Here is a 15,313-nt window from a genome sequence, read left to right as displayed (position 1 = left end):
TCTTGTTATACAAGAAGAGAGACAACAAGGCATTAGTCATCACAATGCTTCTTTTTCTATTGAATTAGTTGCCTTAGCAACAAAATCTGAGGCTTCTTTTAAGAATTTTAACGAAAATGCTCGCTCAAGATTAATTTGTAGTCATTGTGACATTGCTGGACATATTGTTGATAAGTGTTACAAGTTGCATGGTTGTCCTCCTAACTATAAGTTTAAAGACAGAACCAAGGTTGGATATGCTTTTGTAAATTCAGCTTAACAAGTTTTTGTTGCTGATGATAAGTCATCTCTTAGTACATATCAATATCAACAATTACTAGCTCTCCTCGAGCCACAAGCACCCTCCACTCATATTCCTTCAACCAATATGGCTTTACTACCAAATTTCTCAAGTAATATCACTTCATTTTTTCTTGTTGCACATTGACTCCTTCCACTTGGATAATTAACAGTGGTGCTTCAGATCACATGGTTCATTCTCCAAGTTTTTATACTAATCCACCAACATCAGTATCATATTTAGTAAAATTACCAAATGGTACTTGTGCTAATGTCACACATATTGGTGATATTGTTCTCAGTCCTACTATCCTCCTAAAAAATGTGCTCTGTGTTCCTACTTTTTCTTTCAATTTGATTTCAATCAACAAGATTACTTCTACTTTAAATTGTCGCTTAATTGTTCAAGCTAACAAGTGTTTTCTGTACAACCTTGCAACATGGAAGATGTTTGGGACTAGTGAATTGCAAGATGGCTTGTACAAACTGACTTCTTCAAATTCTTCTTTTGCTTTGCACAATAAATCTTCTATTACTTGTGTTTTTGTTCAGTCAAATGAAGCCTTTTAGCATTTTAGATTAGGACATCCTTTTTTTTCTAGGTTACAACTTTTGAATAAACATATTCCTCATTTGTCTTCTAAATATGTCACATGTACTACCTGTCCTAATGCTAAACAAAAATGATTGTCCTTTCCTATTAGCAATAATAAATCTAATATTCCTTTTCATTTAATTCATTGTGATATATAAGGACCTATGTCAATTCCTAAAAAAGAAGGTTTCAGGTATTTTCTTTCTATAGTGGATGACTTTTCTAGAGCTACTTGGATTTTTTTAATGAAATCAAAATCAAAAGTTAGTACTTTGTTGTAATCTTTTTTTGTTCATATAAAAACTCAATTTTCTACAAAAATTAGGATGTCAGGTCAGATAATGGACCTGAATTTGCTTTAAAATTATTCTTGGCTTCCAAAGGGGTCTTTCATCAATTGAGTTGTGTTGCTACTCCACAACAAAATTTTGTTATGGAAAGAAAACACCAACATATTCTTAATGTGGCACGATCTTTGCTTTGTCATGCTAAGGTTCCTATATGTTTTTTAGGGGACAATGTTCTTACAGATGTTTACCTCATTAACAAAACTCCAAGTCCTATTCTTCTTAATAAGAGTCCTTTTGAACTCTTATATAATAAGCCTCCTTCTTATTCTCATCTTCGAGTATTTGGATGCTTGTGCTTTGGTTCTACACTTTCTCATCATCGAATCAAGTTCTCTTCTAGAGCTGTGAGTTTTTCTTGAATATCCTTCTGGTGTTAAAGGCTATAAATTGTTCAATTTAGAAACTCAGGTTTGCTACATTTCTAGAGATGTGGTATTTCATGAAAATGTGTTTCCTTTTTACAAGTCTTCCTCCATATCTTTTCCTTCTTCAGATATTTCTTTTTCTCCATCTTTTTCTTCTATTTCTTTACCCACAATAGCTCGAGATTCTAAATTTTTTGTTTCTTTACTTGCCCCGGCTTCTGATTTTTCTCCTACTTCATCTACATCTAATTCATTCATTCAAACCATCCTTCAGCTTCCCTTCCTCAGGTTGATCATCCTAGAAGATCAGCTCGTGTTAGACTATCTGTTGACCTTATAGGTCACATCCGGTTTTGATTATAACAAATACTCATTATATCTAATGGGTGTTTGAGAATATGTACAGGAACCTAAATTGTCAAGATCAAGATGTACATAGAAAAAGTGAAGAGTCAAGACCCAAATCATTTTATGTTGGAATATATAATTCATTCATGCAATTGGTCTGTAATAGTAATTAGGACTTTTGCTTGTAATAATCACACACCCCACATGTATGGTCTAATAGGTAAGCTCAGACTGAAATATAATTGAAACAACACCTAGAAATGACCTTAGGACACTCACCATTGCACTTGTATGTGTTAGGCACTTAAATAGGGTGATTGTGTAATGAAAAAGGACCGAATTGAACAATATGTGCACCTTCGGTCGACCGACCTATACAGGTCATTTTTCCCTTGGTCGATCAAACCCGATCTAGGTCAACCGATTGACCACTGTCCGGTCAACCGAGCTTCTAAAGCTTATTTGACCCCGGTCGATCGAACCCCCTTGAAGTCAATAGTTTAACTTTCTGGTCGACCGAGCAAAATTTGTATTGCACCAATCTGGTTGACCGAGTTCCCACGTGTGGTAGTCAAACGGTCTCATCGACCAACTAGTCTAGTTCATTCTGGTCCTAGTCGACTGAATCTTTCTAATTTGGAAAAATCACCTTAGACATACCTTTCCAGTCGACCGACCTAGGCAGTTTATTTTTGGCCAAGTCTACCGAACCATATGAACTTGGGTCAACCTAAAGTGTTCTGGTCGACCGGTGCTCTCGGGTTGCCCTACATTTTTACCATGGTTAACTATTTTTTAACAAGGTTAAAATTACTAAATGTCATTAAAACTTTTATAATAATCCCAACCTTGTCCCCAACGTTTATAATTCATGGGGTGTCTATATATACCCCTTCATTTGGGAAAATTAGTAAGAAGATTAGCAAACCAAATTAAAAATTCTCTCTTAAGTCAAAATTTTCTACTACTCATTTTCTTACTCCAACCACTCATATTTACCCTCTTCGATTGCTTAAATCCTCTGTAAGTTGATTGAGTATTTGTTTTAAATAAGTTTGCTCTCCCATCCTTGGTTGATTGATTCAATTTTTACAAGAGCTAAACCAAAGTGTTCTTAGGGGGCTTTGCAAATAAGTCGTACCTAAGAAGACTTGTATTGAACTTCCGAGTATTGCATTTTTGTTGCAATAGCTTAGGAAGTTTTTATTTGCTTTTGGGTTGCAAAAACTTTTTCAAAAACATTCTCAAATATCTTGGGTGATTCATTTTGATATATTGTAGAAAAGATATTTGTTTATGTGAAATTAGTCTTTGTTGCAATATTCATTGACTTACATATCATTTTGCTGAATACAAAAATTAAATATCTTTTGTAAACCAAGCATATACATTATTTGACATCTAAGTGATTGAGATATCCTGCTGATTGATATACTTGAGACTTGCTTGATATCTTTGTGTGAACACGTTGGTTGAACATCTAGTAATACAAAGATTGCTTGTTGACACTCTCATGCGTTCATTACATTGATAGCAAATATATTTTGAGAGTTGAAATATTAGACCACACTAAGCATACATATTAAATCATTTTGTGGTGTATGTGACTGAGTGTATTTGGGTACATATCTGTGTTACACGAAAGCACAATCACTGTACCTATATTATTCGATTGTGAAATTTGAATGTTTCCAGGTGTGGCCTGAGGGGGCGGTAATCCAGCCCGGTAAAGATTGGTTGTAAAGGTTGAGGTCAGTCCTATGCTAATTGACCTAGTTTGTTTAGGTGTTGCTCTACCTATTTAAGTGAGCAACTATAGTTATAAACCTTGTGCTTGTTAGTCAAGGCGGGGACATAGGCAATTGGCCGAACCTCGATAACATTTCTGTGTGTCACCTTTACTTTATTGCTTTCTGGTGCATGTGTGTTTGATTAAAATGCTTCATTTACTTTCTGGTATACATTTACATTACTTGCACTAGATTGACCATAGGGTTGTGAATATACTGGTGTTAGAATATTTACCTAGGGATTAAATTTTAAAAATACCAATTTACCCCCCTCCTTTTGGAATCACGGTAAAGCTAACAATTGGTATTAGAGCCACATAGCATAGACTAGCTATTATTTTGTAAAAAGATCACCTATGGCTCATAGCTCCGTGACCCCTTTCCCTGAGGGACCATATTCCACACAACCTCCTATTTTTAGTGGTGTTAATTACACCTTCTGGAAACATAGGATGTGCATCTACCTTCATAATACTAATTAGAAGATGTGGAGGATTGTCTCTAAGGGAAACTATGTCCCTATGAAAACTGAGGGTGCAACTAGGGTTCCTAAGACTGAGGATGAGTATGGTGATGATGATATGAAAGTTGTTAGCCTAAATGCCACTACTATGAATATTTTGTACTGTAGTCTTGATGTAAATGAATTTAACAAAATTATGGCATGTTCTACGGCAAAAGATGAATGTAGGTGAGTCCATTTAGAGCATGTACACTAGATTCACACACATCATAATCTCACTTCTTGCATTAGGAAAGACCTACCCCACATATGAGATGATTAGGAAGATCCTTAGAGGCTTACCTCCTATTTGGGAAGCCAAGGTTATGGCCATTGCTGAGGGTAGAGACCTTAAGGCCATGACCCTAGATGAATTGATAGGTTCCCTGGTCACTTATGAATTAACCATAAATGAGAGACCTAATGAGCATAATAGGGCTAAGAAAGTGACTGCATGAAAAGCTTCCACTAACACATCTAGTGAGTGCAATGAATCTAACATTGATGATGAAATGACCATGCTAACCAGAAAATTCAGCAGATTCTTCAGAAAGAATAGGAAGTCGTATAAAAAATAAAGAGAGTCTATTATTGAGAAGCGAGAGTCCAGAAAAAGAAAAGAAAAATCAAATGCTCCTACGTACTATAACTGCAACAAGGTCTGGCACATAAAACTAGATTGCCCATTGCTGAAAAAGGGGGCAAAGAAAAAGAAGAAATTCATGAAAGCTCGGACATCATGGGACAAACTTAGCAAGAGCGACTTAGAATCAAACCACAGTGACTTAGAGGTCGCTAATTTGTGCTTGATGGCACACGAGGATGAGGTATCTTCTTCTAGCTCATTGTCTTCATATTATTCATATGATGATTGTGATTCTGATGGCATGCCCACATTTAGAGAGTTACAATTTGAATATATTCTTGTATCTAAACTATTAGGCAAAATGACCAAAGAAAAGAATGACTTGAAAAAGAAATGTGAAAATTGGTCAAAGTTGTTCAATATTGCAAAAATCTCTCATGCTTCCATTTTAAAAGAAAAAAATGCTACTATTGTTAAGCTTGAGAGAAAATTAGAGGATAGCACCAAAATCATTTTTAAATTGACCGAGGGCAAAAAAAATTTTGAAAGTCTACTTGGTTCCAAAAGAAACTCCTTAAGCAAAGAGGGTCTTGGTTTTAATGGTGTTGAAAATATTAGACGACCTGATCTTTACTTAGGACATTTTACACATGAGTCAAAGTCTCATATCCCTCATAAAAATCCTAAGTGTAGAGTAAGATGTTTTAAATGTAAACAAATTGGTCATATTCAATTTGATTGTCCACTTAAGAATAAGCATACTAGAATTAGGAAAGTATGGGTAGTTAAGGGAGATTCGGCTACTAACCCCCGTGGACCCAATAAAATTGAGGGACCAGCATCAATTATTTTGCAGGTTTGCCTAAGATCGTCCTCCTCCAAGGACCAATGGTACCTGGATAGCGGATGCTCACGGCACATGATCGGCGACAAGGGAAAATTCACTTCAATTGTTCCCAATGATGGATGCTATCTGACATTTGGCAACAATGCAAAAGAACGCGTCATCGGGGTAGGTAAGGTTGATAAGGATTCCTCTCTTACTATTGATAATGTTTTATTGGTTGATGAGCTGAAACATAATCTACTTAACATAGTCAGTTGTGTGACATAGGATATAAAGTATCTTTTGAAAATGACAAATACATAGTAGAAAATAAATCAGATCAACAAGTGCTTTCTATTGCCGATCGTCATGAAAATGTTTACACTACTTCTCTTGATAACTTAGTTTCACAACAAGTGACATGTTTTTCTACTATAAATGAAACTAGTTGGTTATGGCATCGGCGCTTAGGATATGCTAGCATGGATTTATTGTCTAAACTTGTTAGAAAATAATTAGTTAAAGGCTTGCCTACGATGTCTTTTGTGAAGGATAAAATTTGTGATGCATGTCAAATGGGTAAACAAACCAAATCTAATTTTAAGAAAAAGAAATTCATATCTACTACTAGGCCACTTGAGATGCTTCACTTAGATTTGTTTAGACCTAATTCTGTGCAAAATCTTGGTGGTAAATCTTATGCTTTTGTATAATATTTTGGTATAGAGAAGGGAACAAAGAGGTAGATGCCTTGGCTCGACAAGGTGCTATAGGGAGGAATAGTTTGTTTACAAATAGTAGTCAACTCCCTAGAGTTAGCAATGATTTGTATAAATTGGAGAAGATGGGTACAGCTTATATAAGGTATGTTTAGCTGATTTCCTTTTGGTTTTAGCTTATACTTTATGTTGTTTATCTTTTGTTTTGTTTGGTTGCGTGAGGTTTGTTTTGTAGGTTCTGTTTTTTTTTTTTTTGTTTGGACTTGTAACCCGGTTTTTGGCTGGATGTTGGTGTTGTTCTTTGGGAGGTTTTTAACGTGTTGTCTTTTGTTATCTCCCATTGATTGTCTTGTAACCATGGTATTCCTCCGCCAAAAGTGAGGGGTTATTAATAAATAAATGGAGGTTTCACCCTTCTTTAAAAAAAAAAAAAAATTCTTATGCTTTTGTAATTGTGGATGATTTTTCTAGATTCACATCGGTGTTGTTTCTTACGCATAAAAATAAATCATGTGAACAGCTCACCAAAATTTGTTGGAGAAATCAGAATGAAAAAGGATATAAGATAACTCATATAAGAAGTGATAGAGACGCTGAATTCAAAAATGAGAGCATAGAAAAATATTATGACTTAAAGAGCATATCACATAACTTTTCTACACCTAGGACACCTCAACAAAATGGTGTGGCAGAAAGAAAGAATATGTCACTGCAAGAAATGGGTAGAATTATGTTGAATGAACATAACTTATCTAAATATTATTGGGCCGAGGCAATTAATACTGCGTGTTATGTTATGAATAGGGTGTTGATTAGACCGTCAATAAATAAAACCCTTTATGAATTGTGGAACAACCATAAACCTAATATTTCTTATTTTCATGTGTTTAGTTTTAAATGCTTTGTGCTTAGGGATAATGAACACTTAGGAAAATTTGACTCTAAATCTGATGAAGGTATCTTCCTAGGTTATGCATTTAATTGTAAAGCATATAGGGTTTTTCAATAAAAGAACACTGACTGTCATTGAATCTATTCATGGTTTGTTTGATGAATCTAATCTATTTTCTAAGAAAGATGATGAAGATGATATTGATATTAAAAAATGCTTAGATAAATTATCTATTGAAAACAATGCAAGTAAAAACCCAGAAGAAAATGAAAAATCATCTGAAGATAACGAAAATCAGGAGTTACCTAGAGATTGAAAATCCATTAGAAATCATCCTATAGTTCAAATCATAGGTGAACCATCCCGTAGTGTAGCCACAAGATCCTCCTTAAGAAATCTAGTGAGTCATTCTACTTTCTCATCCCAAGAAGAATCTAAAAATATTAAAGAAGCTATAGAGGATGAGTCTTGGGTGATGTCCATGCAAGAAGAACTTAATCAATTTGAAAGAAGCAAGGTGTGGACTCTAGTTCCTATGCCTAATGATCACACAATTATCAGAACTAAATGGGTATATAGAAATAAGAAAGATGAGAATGAGGTAGTAACTAGGAATAAGGTTAGACTAGTTGCCTAAGGGTATAACCAGTAGGAAGGGATTGACTTTGATGAAACATATGCTCCTGTTGCTAAATTAGAAGCCATTCGCATGCTACTTGCTTTTACCGTCTCTAAAAATTTTAAATTGTTTCAAATGGATGTTAAAAATGCTTTTCTAAATGGCTATATTAATGAAAAAGTATATGTAGAACAACCACCTGGTTTTGAAAATCATAAATATTCAAATCATGTTTACCGATTGTCTAAGACCTTGTATGGATTGAAACAAGCTCCTAGAGTTTGGTATGAGAGACTTAGTGGTTTTCTATTGGAAAATGGGTTTACTCGTGGCAAGATTGACACTACACTCTTCATCAAATCCAAAAATGATGATATGCTTCTTGTTCAAATTTATGTGGACGATATCATTTTTAGAGCAACGAATGATGAGTTGTGTAATGAGTTTGTCAAATGCATGAAAAATGAATTTGAAATGAGCATGATGGGTGAACTTAGTTTCTTTTTAGGACTACAAATTGAACAAGCTAATCATGGAACTTTCATATGCCAATCTAAATATATCAGGGACTTGCTAAAGAACCTTAAAATTGAAGATTGTAAAATTCTTGGTACACCTATGAATTCTTCCATTAAGCTTGATAAAGATGAGCAAGAAATTCATGTTGACATAAAATTGTATCGTGGCATGATTGGAAGTCTCCTATATCTCACTACTGGTAGGCCTGAAATTATGTTTAGTATGTGTATGTGTGCTAGGTTTCAGGCTACCCCTAAGGAATCTCATCTAAAAGCTGTTAAACAAATCCTTAGGTATCTAGTTTGGACTATAGAGTTAGGCTTGTGGTACCCTAAGCATACTACCTTTGAGATTGTTAGTTATATTGATGCTGACTTTGCCAGTAGTAAAGTTGACAGAAAAAGTACCAGTGGCACTTGTCATTATTTAGGACAAAGTCTTGTTTCTTGGTTCTCCAATAAATAAAACTTAGTTGCCTTTATCCACTGTCAAAGCTGAATATATTGTGGCTAGAAGTTTTTGTGCCCAAACTCATTATATGAAACAAAAACTTGTGGATTTTGGATTGCACTATGATACAATACCGATTAAATGTGATAATACTAGTGCAATTAACATCTCTAAAAATCTTATCTCACATTCATGAACTAAACACATTGAAATTAGACATCATTTCCTTCGTGATCATGGGCAAAAAGGAGATGTGGCTCTTGAGTTTGTATACACTAATGAACAGTGGGCATATATATTTACTAAACCCCTTCCCGAGGATAGGTTCATACAAATTAGATGTGAATTGGGCTTAATGCACAGTAGAGAAGCTTCTTAGATGATTCATAATTTGCATAAATTTAGGGGGAGCTCTTAAGTGAAATTTAACAAGTCTTGGCAACTAATATGATTGTTGATTTGTCTTCTTGCCTTAGACTTTGTGAATGTTGATTATTGCTTGTGTGCACATGTCTTATATCTATAGCATGATCATATTGGATGTAATGAATATTGCTTTTTACTTGTGATTTACAACTCTTTTTGTCCACTTCATGATGATATTGAAATTTATATTTGATTGTTGGATCATACTGAACTATTTGAGTAGTTGTGGATAAACTGTTAGGATATATAAATTCAAACAAATTACAATTTATACAAAATTTATTTTGGAAAATCCAATTTATAAATGACACTCTACCGAAATTTTTAAAAATCTTTCCAAAATTTCTAAAGTATAGATGTAACACTTACCCATTGCCTAGAGTTTTAACTCTTATAGCCCTTTTTGCTGTTGCCAAAAGGGGGAGATGGAGAGGGGCAAAAATAATTTTGTAAAGTAATTTAATTTGGTTAAAATAAATTGGATGCATATTGATAGGGGGAGCCTTCTTATGCTTATTCCCATATTTTTACCAATTGTATTTGTCATCATCAAAAAATGGGAGAATGTTGACCTTATAGGTCACGCCCGATTTTGATTATGACAAATACTCATTATATATAATGGGTGTTTGAGAGTATATGCAGGAACCTAAATTGTCAAAATCAAGATGCGCATAAAAAAAGTGAAGAGTCAAGACCAAAATCATTTTATGTTGTAATATATAATTCATTCATGTAATTGGTCTTTAATAGTAATTAGGACTTTTTCTTGTAATAATCACACACCCCACATGCATGGTCTAATAGGTAAGCTCAAACTGAAATATAGAAAAGACCTTAGGACACTTACCATTGCACTTGTATGTGTTAGGCACTTAAATAGGGTAATTGTGTAATGAAACAGGATCGAATTGCACAATATGTGCACCTTCGGTTGGCTGACTTGTACAAGTCATTTTTCCCCTGGTCGACCGAACCCAATCTGGGTCAATAGGTTGACCATTGTCCGGTCGACCGAGCTTCTGAAGCTCATTTGACCCTAATCAACCAATCCCCTTTGAAGTCAACAGTTTGACTTCCTGGTCGACCAAGCAAAATTTGCATTGCACCAACCTGGTCGACCGAGTTCTCATTTGTGGGAGTCCAATGGTCTGGTCGACCGACCAGTCTAGTTCATTCTAGTCCTGGTCAACCAAACCTCGCTAATTTGGAAAATTTGCCTTTAACATACCTTTCCGGTCGACCGACCTAGGCCGTTCATTTTTCGCCTAATCGATCGAACCATATGAACTTGGGTTGACCGAAAGTGTTCTGGTCGACCAGTGCTCTCGGATTGCCCTGCATTTTTACCGTGGTTAACTATTTTTTAATAGGGTTAAAATTACTAAATGTCATTAAACTCTTCTAATAATCCCAACATTGTCCCCAACAGTTATAATTCATGGGGTGTCTATATATACCCCTTCATTTGGGAAAATTAGTAAGAAGATTAGCAAAATAAATTAAAAATTCTCTCTCAAGTCAAAATTTTTTACCACTCATTTTCTTACTCCTATCACTCATACTTACCCTCCTCGATTGCTTAAATCCTCTGTAAGTTCATTGAGTGTTTGTTTTAAATAGGTTTACTCACCCATCCTTGGTTGATTGATTTGATTTTTATGAGAGCTAAACCGAAGTGTTCTTAGGGGGCTTTGTTAATAAGTCTCACCTAAGAAGACTTGTATTGAACTTCTGAGTATTGCATTTTCGTTGCAATAGCTTAGGAAGTTTGTATTTGCTTTTGGGTTGCAAAATTTTTTAAAAAAACATTCTCAAATATCTTAGGTGATTCATTTTGATATATTGTAGAAAAGATATTTGTTTATGTGAAATTAATCTTTGTTGCAGTATTCATTGATTTATATATCATTTTTTTGAATATAAAGATTAAGTATCTTTTGCAAACCAAGCATATACATTATTTGACATCTACGTGATTGAGATATCCTCCTGATTGATATACTTGAGACTTGCTTGATATCTTTATGTGAACACGTTGGTTGAACATCTTGTGATACAAAGATTGCTTGTTGACACTTTCACGCACTCGTTACATTGATAGCAAATATATTTTTAGAGTTGAAATATTAGACCACACTGAGCATACATATTAAATCATTTTGTGGTGTATGTTACTGAGAGCATTTGGGTACATATCTGCTTTACATGAAAGCACAATTATTATACCAATATTGTTTGATTGTGAAATCTGAGTGTTTTCAGGCGTGGCCTGAGGGGGCGGTAATCGAGACCGGTAAGGATTGGTTGTAAAGGTTGAGGTCAGCCTTACGCTAATTGACCTAGCTTGTTTAAGCACCGCTCCACCTGTTTAAGTGAGCAACTATAGTGGTAATCCTTGTGCTTGCTAGCCAAAGCGGGGACGTAGGCAATTGGCCAAATCTCGATAACATTTATGTGTGTCACCTTTACTTTACCACTTTCTCGTGCATGTGTTTGATTAAATTGCTCCATTTACGTTCTGGTATACATTTACATTACCTACACTAGATTGACCATAGGGTTGTGAATATATTGGTGCTAGAATATTTACTTAGGGATTAAATTTTAAAAATACCAATTCACCCCCCGCCCTCTTGGATCACGGTAAAGCTAACACTATCCTCCTAGAAGATCAGCTTGTGTTAGACATCCTCCTACGTATCTTGGGTCTTATCACTATCAGTAGGCCATGTTACATTTTCCTGGTTCCCCTTTTTCATAGAATGCTGAGCTTTCTTTTCATAATACTTCTTATCCTCTCCATTCTGATCTTTTATGACAAATTATCTAATTCTCATAAACATTTTGTTCTAATCACTTCTATTTTTTTTAAGCGAAAGACTTTTTATCAAACTATTTCTTATCCTAAATGGATGACTACTATGCAAGAAGAAATTTTAGCCTTGGAACAAAGTCATACATGGGACTTACTTTCTTTACCAGTTGGAAAACATCTCGTCGGCTGCAAATAGGTTTATAAACTGAAGTTAAATTTAGATGGCAGTGTTGAGAGATGTAAGGCTCACCTGGTTGCTAAAGGGTACATTCAATTAGAGGGGTTTGATTATCATAAGACCTTTAGTCCTTGTTGACCTTATAGGTCACACCCGATTTTGATTAATGACAAATACTCATTGTATCTAATGGGTGCTTGAGGCTTTGTGTAGGAAGTTAAATTGTCAAGATCAAGATGCACGTATAGTAAATGAAGCTTGAAGACCAATTTATATTTATGATTGTATTATACGTTTCTCCTGCGTAATTGGTCTACAATAGTTAGTTAGGGTCTTTGGTTTGTAATAAGCACACACACATCACATGCATGGTCAAATATGTAAGCTCAAAATGAAAATAACCTTAGAAAGACCTTAGGGATTACCTACACCGAATTTTTTCAGTGTCTTCAAAAAAGGACCTGAAAGAGACCCTAGGACACACACCTTTGCACTCATATATGTTAGGCACTTGAATATGGTGTTTATGAATCAAAATAGGACCAAAATGCACACTTTGTGCACTTTCAGTCGACCGCCCATGCAGTTCATTTTGCCCTAGTCGACATAATCCGGTCTGCGTCAACCGGTTGACCACAACCCGATTGACCGAACCGTTATATTTCATTTGACCTCGATCGACCGAACCTCCTAGGAGTCAACTTTTTTACTACCTGGTCGACCGAGCACAAAATGAACTTCAACACTATGGTCAATTGAGGGTCCTTAGGAGAAGTCCGAATGGTTTGGTCGACTGAATCACCTAGTTCAAATATCCCTGGTCGACCAAACTGTGCTAGTTGGGAAAATTGCCTCTCCCAGTCAACCGACCCTGAAGTTCAAATATGGTCTGGTCGACCGAGCCATATAAACTTCGGTCGACCGAAAGTGTTTTGGTCGACTGGATCTCTCGGGTTGCTGTGAATTTTTTACCATGGTTAATATTTTAAAACAGGGTTAAAATGGCTAATACATCATTAAACTTTTCTAATAATACCAGCCTTGTCCCTAACGGTAAAAATTCTTATGGTGTCTATAAGTACCCCTTCATTTGGGAAAATTAGCAAGCTGATTAGCAAAACAAAATAAAAAATTTTCTCTCAAGAAAAAATACTCTCTTCTATTCCTATTGCTCATACTCTCACTCAATTCACTCAAACTCGCCTTCTTCAAGTTTCCATATCCTCTATAAGTGTGTTTAGTTTTTATAGAAAGAGGTTTGCTTTCTCATTGTTGTGAGATTGAATCGATTTTTACGAGAGCAAAATCTAAGTGTTCTTAGGGGGTTTTGCTCATAAGTTTATCCTAAGAAGACTTGTATTGAACTTTTGAGTGTTGCATTTTCATTGCGATAACTTAGGAAGTTTGTATCTATTTTGGGTTGCCAAAATTTTTCAAAACTTGCTTAAATATCTTATAGGATTTACATTGACATATTTGTGAAGAGATTTAGTGTTTGTGATATTAATCTTTGTTGCAAAATTTATTCAAGTATACATCATTTGCTGAATACAAAGATTGCATATCTTTTGCAAACCAAGCATATACATTATTTGCGTGATTGACATATTTTGCTCTTTGGAATATTTGATACTTGAGTGATATCTTTGTTTGAGCACCCTAATTGAGAACATCTTGAAAGACAAAGATTGATTGTTGACACTCTCACGTACTCATCAGACTAATAGAAAATACATTTGAGAGTTAAACTATTTAGACCACACTGAGCTTACGTATTAAATCATTTGTGGTATATGTGATTGAACGCATTTTGGTACATATCTGCTTTAATTGAAAGCACTTTTATCTGTACAATTTGAATATAAATCTGAGTGATTCTAGGCGTGGCCTGAGGGGACGGTAATCTAGTTTGGTAAGAATTGTTGTAACGGTTGAGGTCAGCCCTTTGAATTGGCCTAGTTTGTATAGGTGTCGCTCCACCCATTTAAGTGAGCAAGTTATAGTGGTAATCCTTGTGCTTGTTAGCTAAGGCAGCGACATAGGCAATTAGCCGAACCTTGATAACATCTCTGTGTGTCACGCTCACTTTACTGTTTTCTTGTGCATGTGGTGTGGATTAAATTGCTTTATTTAAATTCTAGTATATTTACATTGCTTGCACTAGTTTGACCATAGGGTTATGAAGATACTGGTGTTAGAATACTTAACTAGGGATTAAATTTTAAAAATATCAATTTACCCCTCTTTTAGGATCACGGTAAAGCTAGCAATTGGCATCAAAGCCATGTAGCATAGACTAGTTGTTATTTTACAAAAGATCACATACGACTCATAGCTCCGTGACCCTTTTTTCTTGAGGGACCATCTTCCACACGACCTCCTGTTTTCAGTAGTGTTAATTACACCTTTTGGAAATAGAGGATGCGCATCTACCTTCAGAATACTGAATGGACGGTGTGGAGGATTGTCTCTAAAGGAAACTATGTTCCTATGAAAACTGAGGGTGCAGCTAGGGTTCCTTAGATTGAGGATGAATATGATGATGATGATATGAAAGTTGTTAGTCTTAATGCCAATGCCATGAATATTTTATACTGTAGTCTTGATGTAAATGAGTTTAACAGGATTATGGCATGTTTTACTGCAAAAGAAATATGGGATAAGTTAGAGGTCACATATGAGGGTACTAGAGACGTGAAGGACAGTAGGATAGATATGTTGACCAGTGAGTATGAGGCATTTAGGATGAATGTAGGTGAATCCATTCAGAGCATGTACACCAGATTCACACACATCATAAACTCACTGCATGCATTAGGAAAGACCTATTCCATATATGAGATGATTAAGAAGACCTTTAGAGGCTTACCTCCTTTTTGGCAAGCCAAGGCTACATCCATTGCTGAGAGTAGAGACCTTAAGGCTAAGACCTTAGATGAATTGATAGGTTCCCTGATCACATATGAATTCTTCATAAATAAAAGACTTAATAAGCATAATAGGGCTAAGAAAGTGACTGTACTGAAAGCATCTAATAACACATCTAGTGAG

This window comes from Malania oleifera, chromosome 2 (assembly GCF_029873635.1).
Source record: "Malania oleifera isolate guangnan ecotype guangnan chromosome 2, ASM2987363v1, whole genome shotgun sequence".
NCBI lineage: Eukaryota > Viridiplantae > Streptophyta > Magnoliopsida > Santalales > Ximeniaceae > Malania > Malania oleifera.
The sequence above is the reverse complement of the archived record's forward strand: the minus strand, read 5'-3'. Positions refer to the sequence as shown.